Here is a 22,906-nt window from a genome sequence, read left to right as displayed (position 1 = left end):
AACACTGCGCACAAACTTACGTCATTTTTTTTTCTTTCTACTTACTTTTTTCTTTTTTATCTAATTTCACTGAGATAAGCTTGACTTTAGAGATAAACTGATTTTTTTAATTTATTTTTTTCCTATGCTTATCGTGAAATAGAAGCAGTCAAGATAGCATGGGAAAAAAAAGGGAGAAGAGAAAACATCGCTGAGGTATGCGAGGTAGTTGCTGAATAAAAACAGCCACTTCAGAAATATCACAGGTTTATTCGTGTTGTGATAAGTATTTCTTATCTGTTATATAATTACCCGTTAAATACGTGCTTAATACACGTACTTACTTTTTTTGGTTATCCCGAAAGTTCTGAGCACTTTTCTTACGAATTTTTCAGTGAATGAAAAAAAAAAAATTAGTTGGAAGCAACCCACATTTTTTTTTCAATTTAAAGCTTTTTTTTAGTATTTGGAAATTTTTGTCGTAGATTTTATCTGATTTCGGATGCAAAAACTTTTCACGGCTGTGGATTTTGACAACATCACTTCAGCGAATGATTTTTCCATCAGAAAAAATGAGAGGAGTGTGATGCCCGGTCGGTGCAGTAGATGTGATTAGACATTCCTGCCCATCTTATGGAATATATTGTGGATGACTAGAGAAAAATCGGAGATTTTCTCTGGAACTTCAGAAGTATGTCACACATATATCGATCCATACAGTTTTCTCCGAACATTTTCACGAAATGTTTGTGAAATATATTTTTAGAAATGTTTAGAAACCCCTCTATGCTAAATTTCGAGCGGCCAGGGTTGAGTTTCTCCAACTTCGACTTATATGATATTGCCATATCAAGCTTTAAACGTCGCTGTAACAGGTCGCATTCTTATCTTCTCGACCCGTACTGTATATACCAGTAGGTCTCAAATTTTTGACACCGGTGACGCTGTTGCGCAATCTACATCCGTGCGGTCCCTCAAAATTATAATAATAATAATTTCATTATCAGTGGACTGTTGTTCCATTTAACCATTCAATTAGCAAACCATCTGGTCCTAAACTTTTCACGTTCGAGGTATCCCGGGGAATGAAATCAGAATTTTAATTATCTTTCGGAACTCCCCTGCTTGATCTCGAAGCCCTACCGTTCAAGTTCCAATATACTTGGGGAAGCGCAACCCTACGTTCAATATACATAGTTAATCTACCGAATATTTTGGGCAATCTGCTGAAATATAAAGCAGTATTTCTTGTTCCCCCCCCCCTAATTTTCTTTGAACCATATTTTTTTCTTATGTGGTAGCACTATCTTAACCAGGGCTCCCACCATCCAAGAGCGAGTCTCTCCAGTTATATAAATTGTTTTGCGAGTAAATCTGTAGCAAACAATAATTTTATGAATAAAGTAGATCTCTGGTCCCCCAAGGTTAGATATCCGTCAGCAAGGCAACCCCCCCCCCCCATATCCTGGAGAAAGGCCCATAGGCTAGGATCTTTATCTCGCTCTTCAGGCCAGTCTTTTCACGGCCCTCTCTATAGTGCATTTATATCGTGAATAAAAAAGAATGAGTTCTGGTACTATACTTTTCGAGAATATTCAAATGAAATATTTAAGCTTTTACTTCCAGCTATGCAAGGGGCTCCCAGAACATCAATTTTCATGGAGCCCATGATTTTAGGACACCCCTATTTGGGTATAGAGCTCCCCCCCCCCCCCCCCCAAAATGGTAAGCTCCAAGCTCAAGAGTCCAGAGATCAATCTTATTTACAAAAACTTTTTGTTTTCCATAAATTTCTTCAAAAAATACATTCAATAAGTAGAAAAGGCAATCTCGTCTGTAATAACTTTTCTAGACGAAAAAAAGGATTCCCTCGCGGTAAGAGCAGTTTGCCACGAGTATAATATGGGCGAAAGGGGCCACGGGGGCAAAAAATATAAGAAACACTGCTCTAGATCTAGATTATTCCATGACTCACTGTATGAAAATCTCTGGAATAGAGTAAGCAAATTTCGTGAAATTCAGACCGAAAATTCCTTTACATAAAATTATGCAAAAGCGTCGAACTGTTGATTCAGGGAAAAACATCTTTCTATATCGCTTAAAAATGTCCACAGAATTTTGAACAACATTGCCTTCGCAAAAAAAATAATAATAATAACTGCTGAATCAAGTTTCTAAAATTCAAATTTTGATCAGCCACATTGAACACATCCCTTAAAAATACTCAGAACACACCGATTACATTGAAAGACAGGACATCTCTGGAAACTTTCAACTGTCCCATGTTACTTCTAAAATAATGTTTATTTTAATGTTAGGCTGACAAAAAGGCAGCCTCATCTTCTGAAACATGCGTCAACACAAAAAGAGCTCAGAAAATTCACGTCAACTCAATAAAACGTATTAACAAAAAATAAAATCTCACCCATGGTGGAAATTCGAACTGAATCTTTATGACTAAATGAGGTTCGGAAATCCTGGCAAACAGCACTTTAATAGCATGACTGGATAATTCTCAAAATATAACAACATACAATAAGCACGTTTTTCTTAATGACCGAAAATCCGATTCTGAACTGCCGATATCATTATTGCATTACGAAATAGGAAAAATAAGAAAGAAAATGTGGCACTTCGTCATTAGGTTAATCGAGTAATTATTGACGTATTTATTTGATGTCTTTTAGTGGCTTTCGATATTATCGAAAATGAAAGACAAGTGTCCTTGACCAGCACCTATTTTGCTTCTATCGCATTGACGTCAAAGAACACTTCTCAAAATTTACTAACATGAATTCTTTTTTTCTTTTCTTTCTTAATAGGATTCCTTTGAGAAAAGTTTCTTTCTTATTCAATCTTGATCGTAATTGCATCAGCATCATCCCTGTCTGTGTCTCAGTGATATACGTGTTTTTGCGAGGAAATCGATACGAATCTGATCGAACTTTCTATCGAGATTTCTTTTCTTCGATGCTCTCAAGAATGTTGTCAGCAAATTCCGTGAACTTTCTATTTTCGAATCAGCTGGTGAAAGATTTCAGTTAGATACTATAGAGAGGAGTGCGCAGATGAGGCCAATGCTAGGCTGAATGATGCAATTAATCAGGATGAGAAATGTAAAAAAATCTCTTAAGAAATTCAGTGCTATAAGTAAATATTTCGTCGCCCGAGGGTAATTCCCAAATTTTGGTGCCTCCCTCCACCACTATAAAACAGTCGAATCCCGTTGTAACGAATTCCAAGAGACCGGAGAAATCACTTGGTTATAACGAAATTTCGTTATAAAGGAATTCCAGGTTTTTACGTTGTTCCCATGTAAACTTATCTAGGAGATTAGAAATGTGTTCGTTAGAACGAGATTTTCGCTATAACGGTATTCGTTAAAACGGAATTTGACTGTTTTGAATCAGTCGCCCCAAATTGACAGGAAATGTGGTTTCAACTCCCCATTTGGTCCAGAAAAAAGCGCACTAGACCAATACCAGCTTTCTACTGAAGTTGGTTGACAAGACCCGCCTTCTCGCCCCTAGTTGCATCTCTACAGAAATTCGTGACCATAAACCTGAAATCGTTTAGGGTCAGCTTCCATTCCTTGGGCTAGAAGAACCGACTGCTCCCCTCCTAGTTGCAGCCTTGCAGGAATTCACTACCGTGGACTTGAAATCCGTGAATATCAACTTCCAGCAGGTCATAGGCGGACGTGAAAGGTCTGTGGGGGAGCCATGATAGTGAAAGCTGGGAGAGGGTGATGATGATGCCAATTCATATATATGCACATACATCAGATCAGTCGACTCCATCATTGACGCTGGGTGGGGGGTGGGAGAGATGCTCCTTCCCGTATCTCTGCCCATGTTTCCAGGGCAGGGCTTAGATGCCCACCTTCTCACCTCCTAGTTGCTACCGTGTAAGAATTCACTACGGTGAAACTGTCCTCTTTGCGTGTCAGTTTTCAGGCCAGGTTTAAAAAAAGATACAGCTTAAAAAGCTTGATAGCAGCATCGCCATATGTTCAAATCGAACATACAATCCTTATGCACTAAAACCGAATAGCTCAAGTAATGACAGTTATGCTGAGAAATTTCATTTCCCAACTAAAGCAACAGAAGTTCTTGAAGCGTTAGGAACTTTTCAAGCTGGACTTGATTTCTTCATGGGCAAGTGGGTATTTGCGACGAACCCTACTCCTAATTTGGGGCTTCAAATTTGAGTGAAATATATTTTTGTGAACACACACAAACCAATGATTTTTTTCCCAAAAAAGGCGGCTATGCAATCTTAGCTTAACCTTCAAATTGCCCCTCCAAGGCAAAATCAGGCACCTGTGTTCGAAATTACCTTATGTTTTTACTACTGCTGAAGAATTTAAAGCATTGTGAAATCACATGTGTTGTAAAATTAATGTGTGCTGGAGAAAAAAACAATTAACTATTCTAACAGTTACTCTGATCAGTCTAAATTAAAACAAAATTGGTATAAATCTCGTGAGTGCACCTGTACATTAAATTAATACTGTAAAACTCAATAATAAGGTAAAATTCTGTTTTTTTCATTTGTTATCTATAAATCTGTTATAATTGCAATCTCAACTTGTATGGTAATAAATGTTATTTTACATTTACACGATTTTTACAGTATTGTACTTGAAACTGACGTCATTCCACTTAAGCCGTCAAAATTTCTCGAATACTTGAGTGCCGACTTACATGGAGGTTTTACTGTACGTATATAGGTGTACGCAGAATTTTCTCGGGGGGGGGGGGGTTTCAATTTTTTTCCCTTCTCAGGGGGAGGGAGTTTACGTTTTTTCCTGCAAAATAACACTATAATCTCGGCTGGGGGGGGGGGGGGGTTAGAACCTAAAACCCCACCTTTGCGTACGCTGGTGTCGTGCCTTGTGCGACCGTGCCCTGTGCGACCCGTGCCCTGAGCGGCTAAGATGGATATCATCGTGCCCTGAGCGACCAAATCCTTCTCCATTTTTTACTGGGACAAATCCTTTCTTTTGTGATATCTTGGTGAATAGAGTAATCTTTCGATTAGATTCCCATTCTTCCTTTGTATTGAAACTTCCCTCATATCACCAATATAGGTGGAACTATAGGAATACAGTAAATACCGTTTATACGACCTTCTTTATCTCTATTATGGGATTTTCACATTTATACGACGCATAGTGAGGTATTTTACTCGAAAACCTGGCTAAAATTATTTTTACATTTTCAGTGCACTATTTTGAGCTGATATGTCGACTCATTTATCGTTAAAATACTAAAAGAAATAATTTTGCGGGATAAATTAAAAAATATGAACATATGGAAATATATTTTGACATAGATTATATAATTCCCTCAATGATGAGGGAAATTTCTCAATAAAGAAGAAAAAATCTAATTGATGTAAAATTGTTATAAAATGCTAATAACAAATTCTGGGGGGGGGGGGGAAGGAAGGTAGTCATATCTAATTTATTTTTTATTTTAATAAAAAATAAATATTCATCTCTGCACAAAATTATCCCTTACAATTTTGGAGAGGGGTGAAATTATTCTTGAAAATTATTTTTTCCGATAACACTGGTCACAATTCCTCCCTGTAGATTTTAATGTTAAAAAGGAAAAGTAAAAAATTACAAAAAATTCGGGTATGCTTTCGTGGACGCATCCGCAAATTTACATGTAAAAGAATCTATTCTAAGTCTTGATTATGCGCAAACATTATTCCTCATTGTTTGAATCCATCACTATTAACCGAGAAATTGCGTAACCAGTTCTCTGCTGAGTTTAAATTGCATTCGAGATAAAATGAAAAATTTTCACTTAAAATTCTGAATGTCACTGCTGGAGAAGTTCCACAATTTTGATAGATTGAAACATTTGAAAATCATATTTTATTATTGTTATAGATTTCAAGACAGTGTATTTATAAGTAAAAGACGGTGGATTGAAATCAATTCTTCAAGAAAAACTACGGGGAAATAGGCCCGTGATACACATGTTACAAATAGCACGAAAGCATGCCACTTTCGTGCTACTTAGTAGCATGTATATCACGGGCCATATGCGAGATGAATACTCTTATTTATAGTCGTAATTATCGTATTATAGTTTATGAGTTAGGAAGATAGTTTTAATACTTGATTTCAATGAAGAATAAAAATTCAAGTTGGCTTGATTGAAAAAATCAAGAGAAAAAAATGGGACATTTTTTTTTAACAAGAAGTCGGGATGGTAAAAATTACGTGAAAATACGGGGATGTTCCGGGAAATACAGGACGTATAGTCATCCCATATATATCAGCATAATTGAAAAATAATTTTATTATAATAAGTGTAGAAGGCTACATGACAACCATAGAAATAGTATTAAAAGTATAAATCGCGTTTTTCAACTTTACACTAATTTATAGCATATTAGCAGTAGGGTAACCACGTGTCCTTTATTTTACGGGACATTCTCGTACTTTCACATAAATTTGGCCGTTCCGACTTTATACAATTTTCCTATATATTTCCAACCATGCTAATTTGAATTTAAAATTTCTACTGAAATTGTGAATGAAGGTAATTTTCATAATTTATAAAATATTTAGATAATTATTAAAATCTCATCTCGTGTATTTTCCATACTAAACATTTTTTCGGTTAATTAGAGTTCAATTCGCTGCGATTTCTATTATCCCGTCATTGCTCAACCCTCATTAATTTTTCAGAAATTTTCAAACTGTTAGTAGTTTTGCCAACATCTTCAGTGATGTCCCGTATTTTCTTTATAAAATTCTAATTTTCCATATTTTTCTAATGAAATATGATCACCACGCCATGATGAATGATTTTTTTCTCCTGAAATAATTTTTTTATACAGTGATTTGTAGCTCAAAATGTCACTTGATCATTTTTGTCGAACCACGGTAATTTTCTGCACACGAGGGCTAATTAGACCAGGACCTACAATTTATTGCCGATTCCCAGAACGACAGACTTTTTTTTTCATACTCACTGAATAGTTCATGCACTAACCAATCGATACTGCAGCAATCTTTTTCGGTGGTCATGTTGCCATTTCTGTAGTACCCCCTGTGTCAGGAACGTTTCTGACATGGACGAAACGGATATCGAACTCGCGACACCTCTAAACATTAGTTATAAACCGGTACTGTCCCTGAAAACGGGACGTTTGGTCACCTTTTATGAATCTGTAACAAAACTTCTATTTTGCACTAGATCAGTTTCCCAACCTTTTTTTGTCCCATCGCCCAATTCTTCAGAAAATCTTTTCACACTTGTTAAGTTTTCCCAAAACTGTAACGACTGTTAATTGTAATGATTAATGACTGAGTTTTTCTTATGTTATGTTATCGAATGGTCTGTAGCGAAAGTATTTGTGAAACACTGAACTAGTCATCTTCTCATCGAAATCGTCAAATATGAACATATTTTAATAAATATAATAATTTTCGGATAATAAATTTTCGACCTACTTTTTTACTCATTTTCATCAAGTTTTTATACTACCGCAACTGTCTTTGGAGTCTAGAGAGAAAACAGCTTGTTGAATGATGTGATGGGCTGAATTTTAAATATTATGTTCTCCACAGGATCTTTTTGGTGTGCGTAAACCCTGAGTTATGAAAATAATATCTGAAGAAGTTAGCGGGCAACCCGTTCTGATCTCTAAGTACCCTAACGTGACACGCGACACACCGTTGGAAATAACTGTCTTAATTGATATTACAGCCATACTTCGGTATAACGTGCCGCCTCGGGGCCGAATAAAAACGACTTCATAAGCGGGGTGATATAATAACGAATAAATTTTTTTACAAATTGTATTAACAGGACCAAAAAAAAACTGACGCTATAGGCGTGATGACGTTAAACGTTATCAACGTTATACTGAAGTCTTACTGTATAATGTTGCTCTCAAGATGGATATTCAAGTTTTCGTCTCGATGAACTAAATTAGTTCATACGATTTGAACGGTATAAAAAAATATAAAAACGATTTTAAATAAATTAAAAAAAAATTTTTTTTGCTTTTCATCACATACTAAATTAAATGTTACATAATCTCTGTAGTGTATCATAATGTCCTATAGAAATAGAATAGCAATTCAATTATAATGCCATGACATGAGGGATGGCCCCTTGTTGTGGAAGTGAACAATAGAAAAGGATTTGGTCGCACAGGGCACGACGATTTTTCCTTGGTCGCACAGAGCACGGTCGCACAGGGTACGTAACCCGTACGCCAATGTACAGTATATATATATATTTTTATAATCGTGCCACGCGGGGTACACCATTAGAGAACCACCGGTCTATATACGTTTGGAATCGGCCCTAATCTGTAGATCGCGATAAATTTTTATTACCATGATGAAAATGACCATGGCGAATAAATTAACAAAAATGGAAATTAGATTTTAAAAAAATCATTACCTTATTGATTAATTCTTCGCAAAATCGATTATTTTCTATGGTTTTACATGCCTTGAACTGAGCAGATAATAATATGTATTAATCGCTCGACGGAGGTTGATCAGTTCAATGTTTTGACACTTCTACATGTTTTGACACGAATAAGCAATCGCATTGAGGAACATTGAACTGACTGTTCAACTGACAATATGTACTTGAAGGAACACATTCTAAGACATGGTGATATAATGTCCATTCGCAAAAAAACGATGTCCATAAATAATCGCATAATTACTAAAAAAGATAATCGAGATGCATGCAGACATAAAAAAAAAGGCAGATTTTTTTCCCCCACTTCACCATTATACATATACACAAGATTCCATCCTAAAGATTATACGAGGTCACGTCTAGATAATAAAACCCTATAATAATCGAAAATTATGTCCCCACAATGTCAATGCAACTGGTGAAGAAAAGACTTCCGCGAGTTTTGGATTCCGAACCATGAACATTCCTCGTAAATATCTCTGCATTGCGTTTCATTAAGATCGATTTCTTGATCCTAACGTTATGAATTCCGATGATGGGGGACCCACTAACTAAACTGAGTAATTTTTATTGCCCGAAAAGTCATTGGACTCTCATCATAATGAAGAAGAAACCAACGATATAAAACGCAAATAACCAACAAGGATAATCACGAATTTCCTGAATCATCCGACGACCCATGTATGGATCACATTCTGTCCGGAGCCAGGATGACTCGGGCTTTCTAGGGCGATGGAATTCGATGTCGGCCACATGCAGAGTGATAAATTTTGGACTGGCTTTCATTGAAATAAATTGTAAAGGAAAGAATTCTCATATCTTTCAATCTAAAAGTGGAAACAACCTTTTATTTTCGGATACGCATTTATCACGGCTTAGGATGTAAAAATACAGGGTGGCCCGTAAATTCTTAAACACAATGAAATCTCGATAATACGATATTCTGCGGACCAAATAAAAAATATCGTTGTGGAGGGATTTATCGTGAGAGGCTGCAGTTCAACGTATTTCCAGCTTCGAGACGCGATTGCGAGCCGGTCTCATATGTGAAAAAGCCTCTCCGCAGAGAGCAGGCAGACACGATACTGACATAACATGAAAAAGTAAAATATCGAAAGAAAATCCCTTTCATATGGCTATTTTCATCAATTTCATGGGTGGAGATACAGGGGGAAGCATTGCCCCCCCCCCCCAGCGTCAAAGGTGGAGTCGACTGATCTAATGTACAATATATATATGAATTGACATCATCATCATCGTGCCCCCCAGACGTCCAAGTCTATCTCCGCCTATGATCAATTTCTGTTAATTCAATAGCTTTTTGAAGTTCAGTGACTCAAAATTTCTGTGGAAGAAATTTTTTGAACAGCCTCGGGCCCTAGGACCTGATTAAGGTGCTTCGTGCAATCTATGCCTCCTGCTGATCATCCCCTGCACAGCCTTGAGCTTGGCTTCTCATTAATAATAAGATTCTTTCCGGTGCCTGGTCTGGGGGCTCTTCCAGCCTTCCCTCATGTAAGCCTCCCTATGCTGATAACCACATGGTCAAAAGACAGCCATAATCGACCATATGTTCTCCGTATATCTAGTTATAGGGTTAACTGAGTTATTTCAGAAACCGACACGTTTAAGATTCGAACACCGTTCAACGTGATAAAGTGGCTAGACAGGATGACGTCAAAACTTGTAAGTAGGGTAAATGGCCCGCTGCGGGAAGCTATCGGGCCATGACAGACTGAATAACAAACATCCATGTTCCCCGGAGTGAGACTTGTCATGAGATATGAAAAGAATGTTAATGTATTTTTAGGTGGAAGAGGAGATAATAAAATTCGCCATTCAAGTTCAGAATGAGACAGTCAAATATATAACAAAAATTAGGTCTTTAAAATTCTGATATTTCCCCAAACGGAATAAAATTCGATAATTCAAGCCACCAGACTGGTGATGTCCCGATTCATCCTTTCCCATTTCATCCTCTTGTTGAGACAGTGCCATTTCATCCTCAGGTGACAGTCCCGTAGCCAAAAATTACGTTCGGGGGGGGGGGGGGGGGACCAAAGTGATAGAACAGTAGATTTGGCCATCTTTTCCCCCTTTTTCGGTCATTTTTTCACATTTCGGGGAGGGGGGGGGGGGAATGACCGGACCCCCAAGCCCCCCCCCCCCCCTACGGCCTTGTCAGGTGATAAAAATACTAGTTCAGTTTCATCCACTCCATTCGTATGCTGACGTCTTCAAAATGGAGTACGGAATGGAATTCGGTATTTTTTGAGTAAAGAGCTTTTGACTCACGATTTCAATATTTTTTGAGTTTTGCACGCTGCCATTAAAAGGGGAGAGCCTAGGTACTCAACCTTTAGGAGAGTGTGGGTCACTTAATTTCTTTGAAAACGTGTCGGAGGCCACTTGAGTGCACACTAGGATTGTGCCGCGGGTCACTCAAGTGATTTGGAAATATATCGCAGATCCTTTGAATCAGTTGGAAATGTGGTATAGGGTCACTTGAGTGATGTGGGACTGCACCGCGGGTCACTCAAGTGCTCTAGAGCTATGCCGCAGGTCACTTAAGTGACCTGTAAATATACCGCGAATCATTTGCCAGTCTTAACCTGACGTGGTAAATTTGCCGCCTAGTTTATTTTTACAAAATTAGGTTTGAGGGCACAGGTTACATCAGATGACTCCGAGGACCACATTTGGAACGCGGGCCACGGATTGAGCATGAATGTGACCCACGTATTCATATGCTTAAACCATGACCGATAGAAATTTAATGATGAATGTTTAAAATGGGTATCGATCTCGCGCGCGCGCCAGTATAGAATCAGTCACATTGAGAAAATGATTTCTTAGTACTTTAAAAAGCACCACGGTGCTCACGAATCGTCATCGACACGCAAGTTTGGATCAGATTCTGTGTGTGCGTGCCGCAGGAATATCTAAATTTGAAGTTATTTATGAAGTCCTCTATTCTTTGGCCTGCAGGGGGGGGGGGTGTGGAACAGAAAGAAAAGTGAGATGCAGTAAAGAGAGGATCAGAACGACACTTTTTATATCAAATTGAGGATAAACAACACACTGTTTTGACTTGAGGATGAATCGGGTAAGATGAATGTTACCTAGTCCACCAGACTTGGGAGAAGAAAAAGTGGATACTTTATAAGTCCAAGGTTAAAGGTGCCCTGATGCTCACCCCCCCCCCCCTCGCGCGAATGGTTGGCGGCAGCCCAAGGATCCGAGGCGCACACTTTAAGAACCCCTGTCCTGAACTGTCCAAAACCTCCACCTCATAACCATATATGACGTACATGAAAATATGGCACGAAGTTAAAATATCTATAAGCAGATAAAAAAAGCATTATGACGTTAAAAAAATGTTAATAATGGAAAAATTGGGTTGTTTGTTTCGAATATTATAAAACACCTACAGTAAAAATGGTCAGAACTGACATCTAAGACCGCTGAAAGAGGTTTTATGCATGATTAAAACCACCCGTCGTTAAAATTTTAACGATCCCTGTTTCCTAACAAAAATATTCTGATGCTTGTAAAAAGTTAAAACCGATTTCAATTTAATGGGAAAAAGAAAGAGATAAATAAAAACTATCACTACATCAGTTATCAGTCCGTCAATGAGAGTTGACGAACGACTCGAGTATGAACGACTGGAGTATGCCGTAATATTTTGGAGACCATACCTTCAGAGGTACATAGACTTGGTTTAAGGTGTACAGAGAAGACATGGGGTGCCTTGAGCTATGAAGAGAGACTTGATTTTCTGAATATGTTTACATTGGAAGAACGCAGGTGTAGGCATGCCCAAGAGCGAGGCTGACAGGGGGGCGAGGCTCCCCGGGACAATTAGCATCAATTTTTGGCTTTTTCAAGCTATAAATTAACTATAGAAGGGCCCGTGAAAAGTCTGACCGAGGGACCCGCAAAATATCTCAGCCTAGGGGCCCTGCTCTAGGATGTGGAACCATGGGTGTCGGTGGGGGGGGGGGTGTGATTGAAGCATTTAAAGACTTCAACGGGATGGACCATGAGATATTAATACACCGTGAATCGAGCGTTTCGACAAGGGGGGTGGGGTGGCATTAGTATCAGTTAGTAAGGGTCAACTTCAGGTTGTGGTGTCGCAGAGAATTTTTCCCTAACAGGGGTTGTAAGTAAATGGAATAGCTAAACCCCGTTTGTCAGTCGTGTATTCTACCACAATTGACACACATAGTGTATGTTAGTTTTTTTGTGATCACTGTACTCATTTTGGGTTGCTGTATTTTAGTTCTAATTGGCATTCATATTTTTTACGGGCATGAAGGTTACTGTTAAGGTCATCGGGTTCGAATCCGGGGGAAGAACATCGAAAACAAGTTTTTTTTTTACGTACAGAGCCTAGGACAATCATCGATAGATGACGCCTTCATTTATTAAACAACTCCACTGGTTAAAACTAGCACATTTCCAGTGATTTGTTTTCATGCAGTGTCATCTATTGACAAAATCTGAACTAAATTTTTTCTGTACTGATAATAAATCACCCTTCATGAGAGTAACTTTTTCATATTCAAATGTACCAATTGCTTTAATTTTTATTAACTTTTAAACTATTTTCGAATTTTTGAGAACAATGTATATTCAACCCTTTATCTATCACATTATGAAAAATGAAATAATTTCATATAAATTTTTTTTACAATATGAACAGTTTAAATAGGCTTTAAATTCACTCAAGTATTCATATTGTTGGCTGAAGTAAAAACGACTTAGCCAGAGCGCTTTATCGACCGCTGTCAGTCACCTCTTTGGGCATTTGGCTGTTGTGGCCTTGTATTTACGACCATTTCAATAGTTTTGACCACATTTGGCCGAAATCCGGTTTGACTGGCCAAAATTACGGTTCTTGTCCCACTGCTCTTTCAAGGGGCGATATCACTCTTTCTCGGGCAACATTGTTCTTTGCAAGGGATTATCTGAAGAAAATGAGAAGTTTAATGTTCCAAAGGTTAGAACCAATATTTCACCAACTAATATATAATTTCAGTGTCAATCGGGAAGCCATTATCACAAGTCCATTTACCTTTCACGATAAAAGATCAGGAAAAATATACAGATGCATATTGTTTTCCGTTTGCGCAACGGTCCATCTTATATATATCGGTATTCGGTTCCATTTTTTTTTAGTTCTGGGGAATCATTGGATGTTACCTCTGTCTTTCTGCTGTGTTGTAATATATGAAAAGGTCTTTGAACTCTTTTTTTTTTTTCCTTCTCTCTTTTCTGTCTAATCTCCCTGTACAATGCAGTGGCGCAACACTTGGCAGCAGATCACAAACTCCTTCATGAATTGGCAACCGCGAGCAAAAAAAACAACATGCGACTGCTACTGTTATTAAGAACTTTTCAACCCCCCCCCCCTCTCCTCTCTTTATCCTTTTTACTTTTTTTTCCTCGCGATCAATCAAACCCTAAAATGGGTTCTGACCTTACGCAACTGCTCGCAACACACCAGTGTCGTAATAATCATTCATTTTCCTAGTCGATATCGATTTATACGCAAATAAGCTAACTTGCCTGGATGTGTTATACGTAGAGTTATCTCTAATTAATACGCATATTTGAGCTGATGATATTTAACGAAAATGGACCTTAATTGGATCCAGTTCTTGTGGAACCAGATTTCAGTGTCGAAACAAGTTTTTTTTGGATCCAAAACCAGATGAGAAATTTCAGTACGTGCGCCATTAATTATAGTGTGTGTATTTTTGAATCGGGAGCTCGCTTTCATCGATGTCCTGAACAAAACTGAAATTTGAAAAATTTTCAACCAGAAAACTGCAAATAATTATTACTGGCAGTGACATCTTAACGGAAGGGCCAACTGGGCCCGGGACCAGGTCAGAGGGACAGCATAAGACCCCGTACTTCCCAAGGTGATTTTTAAAAAAATGAAAATTAGCATTTAGAGAATTCGAAGTAAGATTATTTTTTCAGCATATAAAAATATGTATGTTTTTCATTTCTCTCGTTAAGAACTTGAAATATCTCTATAAGAGAAGGCCTTTCTCCAAATCGTAGGTCCTGCGGATGCCAATGGCCCAAGACCCTGAGTGAAACAAAAGTTTCAAAGTCTTTAAAAGGTTCTGTTCATTTTAATTTAATTATTAAACATACGACCCACGTGTAATATCGCTTATATATTTTTTACCTAAGCTGAACAGAGGGACTCTAGAAATTTTTGGATTTCCAACCTAAGCAGTGCCGTCTTAACGCATGGGCCCACCCGGGCACTCAAGAGAAGAGGGGCCCCACAAAAATGAGATCCGGTTGAAATTTTCTAGGATTTACCAGGTAGGACCTCCGAAAAATCACTCCCATGATGATCTTAAGACGTCCCTGTAGCTACGTATACGTATCGGAGTAAAGCAACCCTTTAATTGGCAAGCATTGAAATATCCAGAGGAGAAAAATTTTGAATGGTTATATATAAAAAAAATGAGGCACCCTGAGTTATATTGAAAAAAAAAATAATTTTTTTTGCCAATATTTACTACTGAACCAGATATGCACCTCGTCCATATTCCCCTGGGAACTTCTAACGAATTGTTACAGTGCAATGGTACACTGCACTGTAAATGGTTGACGTGCAGGGCCGTCTTAACGACATCATAGGCCAAAAGGAGAACTGATTTTCGGGGGGAGGGCGCCTCTACCTAGCTAGAAATACCTGCTATCAAATTTACATATTCACTACTGACGAAAATTTGATTAGATCTAATTTTTACGAGGCCCTTTCTTCACTTTCCCGGGCCAAGCGTTAAGACGACACTGGTAATACGGCCCTAGTACTGGGAGAAATTTTCATGTTCACATCGTAAATTAACGATCCATAAAGCTGAAAAAATCGAAGGTAGAAGCTTATGTTTATTATGATCGATTGGTACATCGTAAAACCACTCTCGTAAATTAGCTAATTAATTATTCATTCTCTTGAAAGTTAGGTGCGGAGAGTTACCAAGGCAGTCTCTCAGACAAAACAACGTTTGATATTTGACTTCTCCATTTACACGACGCTGGGATTAACCGCTTCGACCAGTTTGACCTTCAAAAATATGACTGAGTTTGTCTTTATTGACCTTTTCTACTACTGTACAATCAGTCGGAGATGTCACCATATACTACTCAACCGTACATGCAACTCGTTCACATTTCTCTGTGAAATTTCTAATGAATCGATACATGTCGAAATGAATGCATTCTGAGTGCATGTGTGGCCCCTAACGTATTTATGTTCGTTATCTTGCTATGCTGCCATCTGACTTTCATATTTTGAAGTGAAGATGGTAAATGCTTTTAAGTGTCACAAAATATACTAGAAAAGAATCCAAATAATGAAAAAACTAGAATTCGACATCATGCGACATTATTACTGCTTTACTTCCCACCGTGAAAACTTCGAATGTATGAAGATGCATCCAAGAGGTATCGGCTGAACCAAATGAGTTGAGTGGAAGAGGAGGGGGAAGCGCTGACATAGCTCCAGCCCGTGGGCAAAGAGTGAGCCTTATATTTTTATTATTGTTCACACTGTAAATTTGAGGTAGCCTGTGAAAAGTTCTGTTGTGGGCTGCCGCAAAAGATCTCAGTCACTGGTACTCAAGTACGGCGTAAGACAAGGGTTCTCAACGTTTTATGTCCCACAGACCCTTTGTGACTTTAAGATGAAGTCCACGACCGAATATGTTGGAAAAAAATGGAGGCCACGGGGGGGGGGGGGACACCTTGTACCACTAAAATATGTTCCAGACTCTGTCACGAAGCTGGGCTGGAAGAGATCTCAGCAACGGGATAAGTCCGGTGGCAAAGTTCTGGCGTTCATTCATTCATTGCGCCACTAAAATAAAGACTGTGCCAATAAAATGAAAGCAACGGACACCTTACGCCAATAAAATGAAAGCAACGGACACCTTACGCCAATAAAATGAAAGCAACGGACACCTTACGCCAATAAAATGAAAGCAACGGACACCTTACGCCAATAAAATGAAAGCAGCGGACACCTTACGCCAATAAAATGAAAGCAACGGACACCTTATGCCAATAAAATGAAAGCAACGGACACCTTACGCCAATAAAATGAAAGCAACGGACACCTTACGCCAATAAAATGAAAGCAACGGACACCTTACGCCAATAAAATGAAAGCAACGGACACCTTACGCCAATAAAATGAAAGCAGCGGACACCTTACGCCAATAAAATGAAAGCAACGGACACCTTATGCCAATAAAATGAAAGCAACGGACACCTTACGCCAATAAAATGAAAGCAACGGACACCTTACGCCAATAAAATGAAAGCAACGGACACCTTACGCCAATAAAATGAAAGCAACGGACACCTTATGCCAATAAAATGAAAGCAACGGACACCTTATGCCAATAAAATGAAAGCAATGAACATAGGCACCGGAATTTGGGGGTTGAGGGTACCCTCCCTAATTTTTTTAATGAGCATACAATGCAAATACTCCCCTTCTGCATAAGGGTCTGAGTCCCGTATACACGGGACATTTGGCAAGATTCAATGCCCTCAATGTTGTCTTCATTTTGGCGCCTTTGGCCATGGACATCTTGTTCCAATAAAATGAAAGAAATTGCGATGAAATAAGGGCTGTGTCAATAAAATGAAAGCAACGGACCTTTTCATACATTAACATTCAGTGTATTATAACGTAAAAAATATAAGTTGGCTGTTTTCACATTTAAGCTCACGGATCCCTTCAAAGCTCTCCAAGAAACCCCCTGGGAAAAGTGACTTCACAAAACTGATTCTATGAAAATACTTCAACTTTTGGCACAAAATAAATTCTGCTATCGCTATCAATAGGAGAGTTAAGGGTCATTGACTCGCAACTGAAAATAGCCCTATGCCCCCAAATGATTCACGACGCCATTCAAACACAAAACATTCCGTTATCGACTCCTTTGACAGTTCTATCAACTAATGACAGTCAATATTTACTGGTACTATTTTGGAGAACCCCGGTCCAAAAAGCATATTGAACAACTTGTATTCAATAATAAATAAACAACCGGGAAGATACGGGGAAAAAACAATGGTGGTATTTCAAAACATATTTGAACTGAAATTTATCATAAATGTTTTGGAAAAAAGTTTCCTGCTTTTAATAAATATAAAACGAATCTTCCTATTCAAAAAAAAATACGTCATGTTTTCGTCTAAACCTGACGCTATAATGACGAATAATAACCGGAGAGATCGTTGCTTTAGTAAAAAACAAAAATTTCAATAACTTTTGCGAAATTCAGGATTTATTTGCATTCAAACGGAAAACAGTTCCAAGGATAATAAAGTAGAATAAATTATGTTATATGGAGAATAGAAATTTCATAAAACTTTTAGCCTTCCTCTATTTCGGCCCACGGAAGAAGGTCTCGTGATGAGGAGACGCTTTTTTATTCCAAGTTCAAGGGATGTTGCAATCAAGGAACTCGTCTGATTTCGTATTCAAGATTCATATGTGTATATTTGGCCTCTCTCCTCATACACATATACCTACATGTGAGAAATTCTCTGTCTCAGGAGAATGAAGGTCAAAACCAGTGGTTCTCTGACGTCATGTGAGAAAACCTTGGGATGTCAAGTTGACTTATTAGTGAGAAAGAAGAAGAGTATAGTAGCTGTGTGTGCCCAATCCATTATCCCGATGTCAGCGTTTTGACACCAACACAAAGGTAGTCATACCAAATCTCCGTCGATATAATAAAGAAGACTATAAGGAAAAAAAAAACGAAGCTTGAATATGCGACATTAACGCTCCATATACATATATAGAATTACGAAAGATTAATCCGGGATGATGGATTGGAAAATATCTAATGCGGTACAGATTATTTTTCGATGGAGCTGTCTGGAATAAATTTTACTAGAACCTTGGATATTGAAAATCTAAATCACACATGCTCATCTCATGGTCCGCGGGTCAAATCTGGCCCCCCTTAGTCATTTGATATGGTCCGTGACAAATAATCAAACCCCCAGTAGCACAACGATATCGTTAGAATATCGTACCGATACCGGGCCGACGTCGGAACGTCGAATGAATATCGAACTTCGGAAAGAGGTTCGAAATTTCTATGAGTCCGATATCGGACGATATTGTAAAAATCTATTCTTTCAATAAATGCCAAAATATCTTCTCTTTTTCTCTAAAATAGTTTTACTCTCATTTTTACAGCATTTCGTTTCGAAGGAGAATATCTTGTATGATAATTAGTCTCTTTCGAAATAATCCAAATTTCTCTCTATGTCGAACTATGCCAACAAATGTATGCCATTTTTGCGTCGAACGGTACCGAAATCTCTACGTCGTTCTATATTGGTGTGCTACTGGGAAACCACTCAAGTGGCCCAAGAAAGATTTTCAAATCATTTAAGTAACCCTTGGCACATTTCCAAATTACTTCAGTGGCTCGTGGCACATTTCCCAGATCATTTAAGCTGCCGAGGACACATATACAGATCGCTCGAACGACCCCAAGTACGTTTCAAAATTACTTGAGCGACCCGCAGCACACCTCTAGTTCACTGAAGTGGCTCGTGGTACATATGCAAATTACTTAAAGTGGCTGGTGGTACATTTCCAACTCACTCGAGTGGCCCGCGGTGCGCTTCCGAATCACTAGAGCGGCTCACAGCATATTCACAGATCATTTGAGCGACCCATGGCATTTTTATAAATCATTTTAATGGTTCTTGGGACATTTCCATATCATTTAAGTGAGTCGAAATGCATTTCCAGAAAATTCAAGTGGCCCGCGACACGTTTCCAAACCAGTGATGTGGCCCGCACTCTCCAGAAAGTTGAGCACCCTTGATCTAAATCAGTGTCTCCCAACCTTTTTTGTCCCCCCATTGACCCTTCTTCAGAATTTCTTTTCTCCCATGAAAAACATGATGTCCAATATAACCAAAATACAGCAACCCAATATATAAAAGCATATATCAAATATTTGTTATGGGCATATTTTTGTCAACCACCTAGTTGGGCATTTGGCTTGTTGTGGCCTTGCATTTATTTGTATTTAATAATACTTAATCCACAAAATATTTCCATCTACAATAAAATTTCGATGTTTTCCCCTCATTTGAAATCAATTGATGTCTGTATGATGTTTCAAAAATAACGTTCATTTCTTTCATTCTATTACTAAAAAAAGGGACCTAACGGTCCAGGAGTTTCAAAAAATGCGGACGTCATCCCGTCGGGCCCCGGAAGCCAGCGCCAGGGCATTGCGGAAGTCCCTTCGATATATCGGTTTATTTTATTCGAATGGTGCATAGTCGCAGAGACGAGCATTGGTAAAACATTTCTTACATCGGAAACAAGCACGTTATCGTACTTGATAATTTTCGTTTTAAGCTACAAACACGACAACAATCGCATTGTTATTATGGTTTTTTTTTTCGTGAATGACTTGTTTACGATAGAAACAATTTCTGTTACTATGACGAATTTCGAGAATCCGTAGAAACAAACAAAATAATACCACATGTTATTTAGGAAAAAAAAAAGATAAAATATAACTTGTTTAGTTTATTATTATCGGAGAAGTTTCAACGAAAGTTCCAGTTGATAAATGATGAACCAAAAAAAAAAGAAAAGGACACATTTTTATCTCCACATTTCATTATTCCCTTCACGTTATAGATAGAAAAATTCAGCCTTTCTCTTACTTTTTCGTTAATCCTAGCAACATCGAGTTCTTTTTGTTATCACTTATCAAAGTCTGGACTTCTGAGAAATGCTCGCGTGAAGAATTCATAACAGATAACGTATAAATGACGTAAGAACCTATTACGTAAAAGAATTAAATACGTTCCATTGATAACGTAAAAAAATCCACGGATTTTGAGCATACTTCGTTAATTGTGTTCAAAAGACGTCACTTATTTTCTGTGGCAGTGTTTCTCAACCTATGGTCCAACGGACCACCTCTGGTCCCCGACGATGGCATACGTGGTCCGCAGACGGCGGACTTGATAATTCGATTCTAATTGAATGAAAAATTATTCATTTGTTGTAATTAATGTTAATAATATGATATCGGTTCAAATAAAAGTTGTACCTTTATATTCGAGTTCATCATACATCATCATAGAAAATGTGGGAAATTGCGATCCTAAATACTGGATATCACTAATTGTTAAAAGATGCAATTTACGACAAGTTGGCTAATTACTGCAAAAATGGGTGAAGGGTGGGAAATAAAAGGCTGCTACGAATCTCAGTAAACAAGAATTTATTTGACGAGAAAAACATTCAAACGACTAGATGGCCATGCTTAATTGAGAAAAATAAGGGGGAACTGGATACGAAAAAGATAAAATACGAGACGTCACCAATTTCCATCAAAACGTTGCCATAAGTCGACAAAATCCCCTATTGTAGTTAAAATCACTGAAAAATTGGAGTAAAAAGACATTTAACCTGACATATGTAAGATAAATCTTTGCATTTACAGCTATAATTATCATAATGAGTTATGAAAACACCGTTTTTTCACGATTTCAGTAAAGATTTGAAATTCAAAGTGAACGTCATTGACAGAAAGAACGAGACAAATTCATGAAACAACTCGGACTCAAACAAGCATTATCCCGTAATACGGGACTCAAGTGGTCCGTCTGTTTCAAACATTTTACTGGTCCTTCGTTTCAGAAAAGTTGAGAAACGCTGTTCTGTGGTATTACGAATGGGGTACCGCAAGATATTTCTAAAATAAAATTATATTTAAGATGATAATTAAGATAACGATACCCAACAGTGTTCCGTGGCAAATTTGAGGTACCAGCGAATGCTTCTGGGATACCCTATCATAAATGAGGAAAGTCCGCTTGCGGCAAATTACCAGTGAACTGTCGATCCTAGTGGCATATTTTCAATTGGAAAAAGTATTCAAATACATGCCGACCTCAAGTACGCTATTCATATTGTTCAAGGAGTTTTATAGTTATTAAAGTAAACAAAAATTAACTTTTATTTGGTCACCCAGTCCTAAAAACCCCAATTACGAACGCCAATAATAAACCCAGTTTCACGAACTTTTTGTTCCATAGCCCCTTTGTTCAAAAAAATTTTACTGTCTCTCATCGCCCCCCAACTCAAGCCAACCCATAAGATCCTATACTAGATTCAAAGCTACTACCACCTCCTTTGACCTTTCAATCGCCCCCAGGGGGGCGATATTGAAAACGATATTGATTACAATGGAATATAACAAATATTTAATTTTGATATCTAACTTTTTTACGAAAATATGGTTTCTCCCAAATTTTTCGTCGGTCGCAGGGGAGGGGGACGCATGAGCCTTTCCTCCTCTATGTCTCTTTCCTCCGTGTACGCCTCTGATTACATTACCTAGGGGTTATCAGAAAATTTGAGCATTTCAACACAAAATATCAATGGAGAGAGATAGAAAGAGAGGAGTGATGAATAGGGAGAGGCAAGAAAACGGGACATTGCATGATTTCAGCCAAAATCAATTGCCAAAATCCACCAAGAAAAGAAATTATCGATTAGCTAGAAATAGGGCTAAAGCTGAAACATACACCACCCAAAGAAGAGAGGGTTTTTTTTGGCAAGTAGGCAAACCACGGAGCAAATTCGCAGTTCATCGAATGAATTTCATGAAAAAAAAAACCCACCTGCGAAGTATGTACGTTAAATTTAAATGATTAGACGAAAAATATATAAAATTTTGCATTACAAATTAAGCAAATTACTCTACCTGTATCCACAATTACTACTACTCTTGTTCAACAGTGCATGCACTTCGTACATGCTCCTCTACGGCATCGGTTCCCAACCGGTGCTCCGTGGAGCCCTAAGGGCTCACGTGAATTCTCAGGGGCTCCGCGGCCACTCGAGGAAAATAAAAAAAAACCCAATAAATTTGAAAAAAATAATTATTAATATTTTTGAATAGTAAAAATAAGTCAGCAAATTTGATGAATAAATAAAAAAAAATAGGCCTACCGGACTCCACCATAGAAATTATACACGGGAAAGGGCTTTCGTGGGTCAAAAAAGGTTGAGAACAGTTGCTCTCTAAGGAATTTTTAACGAATCGGTACATGCCGGAAATGTGGGAAAGTAGGTGCATGTGTGGCCCTAACGTATTTATGTTGTCAGAATTGTGCTTGTTTTGTGGTTTTGCTGGTGCTATCCACAATTGCAATGGACATAACGAATTCAAGTTGCCCTAGTCAAAAATACGAGACGAAATGCGACAATTCTATCAAAATGATTGGCCGGGAACAAAATGTGAAAAAATTATTGGACCTCTGTGGTCATATTATTATCTGATCTACAGGGTGTCCCATAAATTCGTAAATAGTTTAAACATTTTCTAAAATTGAAGGAATCT

General features: G+C 38.0%; 1 protein-coding gene across 2 annotated transcripts in view; it reads right to left on the bottom strand.

Moving 5' to 3' along the window:
• Positions 1-22,906, bottom strand: part of LOC149087651 (influenza virus NS1A-binding protein homolog) — an 83,226-nt gene that overhangs the window by 52,102 nt on the left and 8,218 nt on the right. Inside the window, exon 1 of one of the 2 annotated variants that reach the window (XM_089231560.1) lies at positions 2,405-2,621. The exons of the other annotated variant lie outside the window; for it this stretch is intronic. The gene's annotated coding sequence lies outside the window, so the exon portion shown is untranslated. Of the gene's footprint in view, positions 1-2,404; positions 2,622-22,906 lie in introns of those variants that run through there. 2 annotated transcript variants of the gene reach the window in all.

Source organism: Pholcus phalangioides, unplaced genomic scaffold (assembly GCF_987345545.1).
Source record: "Pholcus phalangioides strain wild (caught in Gottingen) unplaced genomic scaffold, Ppha-v1.0 ptg000004l_1, whole genome shotgun sequence".
Classification (NCBI taxonomy): Eukaryota; Metazoa; Arthropoda; class Arachnida; order Araneae; family Pholcidae; genus Pholcus; species Pholcus phalangioides.
This window is presented reverse-complemented; position numbering and strand designations above follow the sequence as displayed.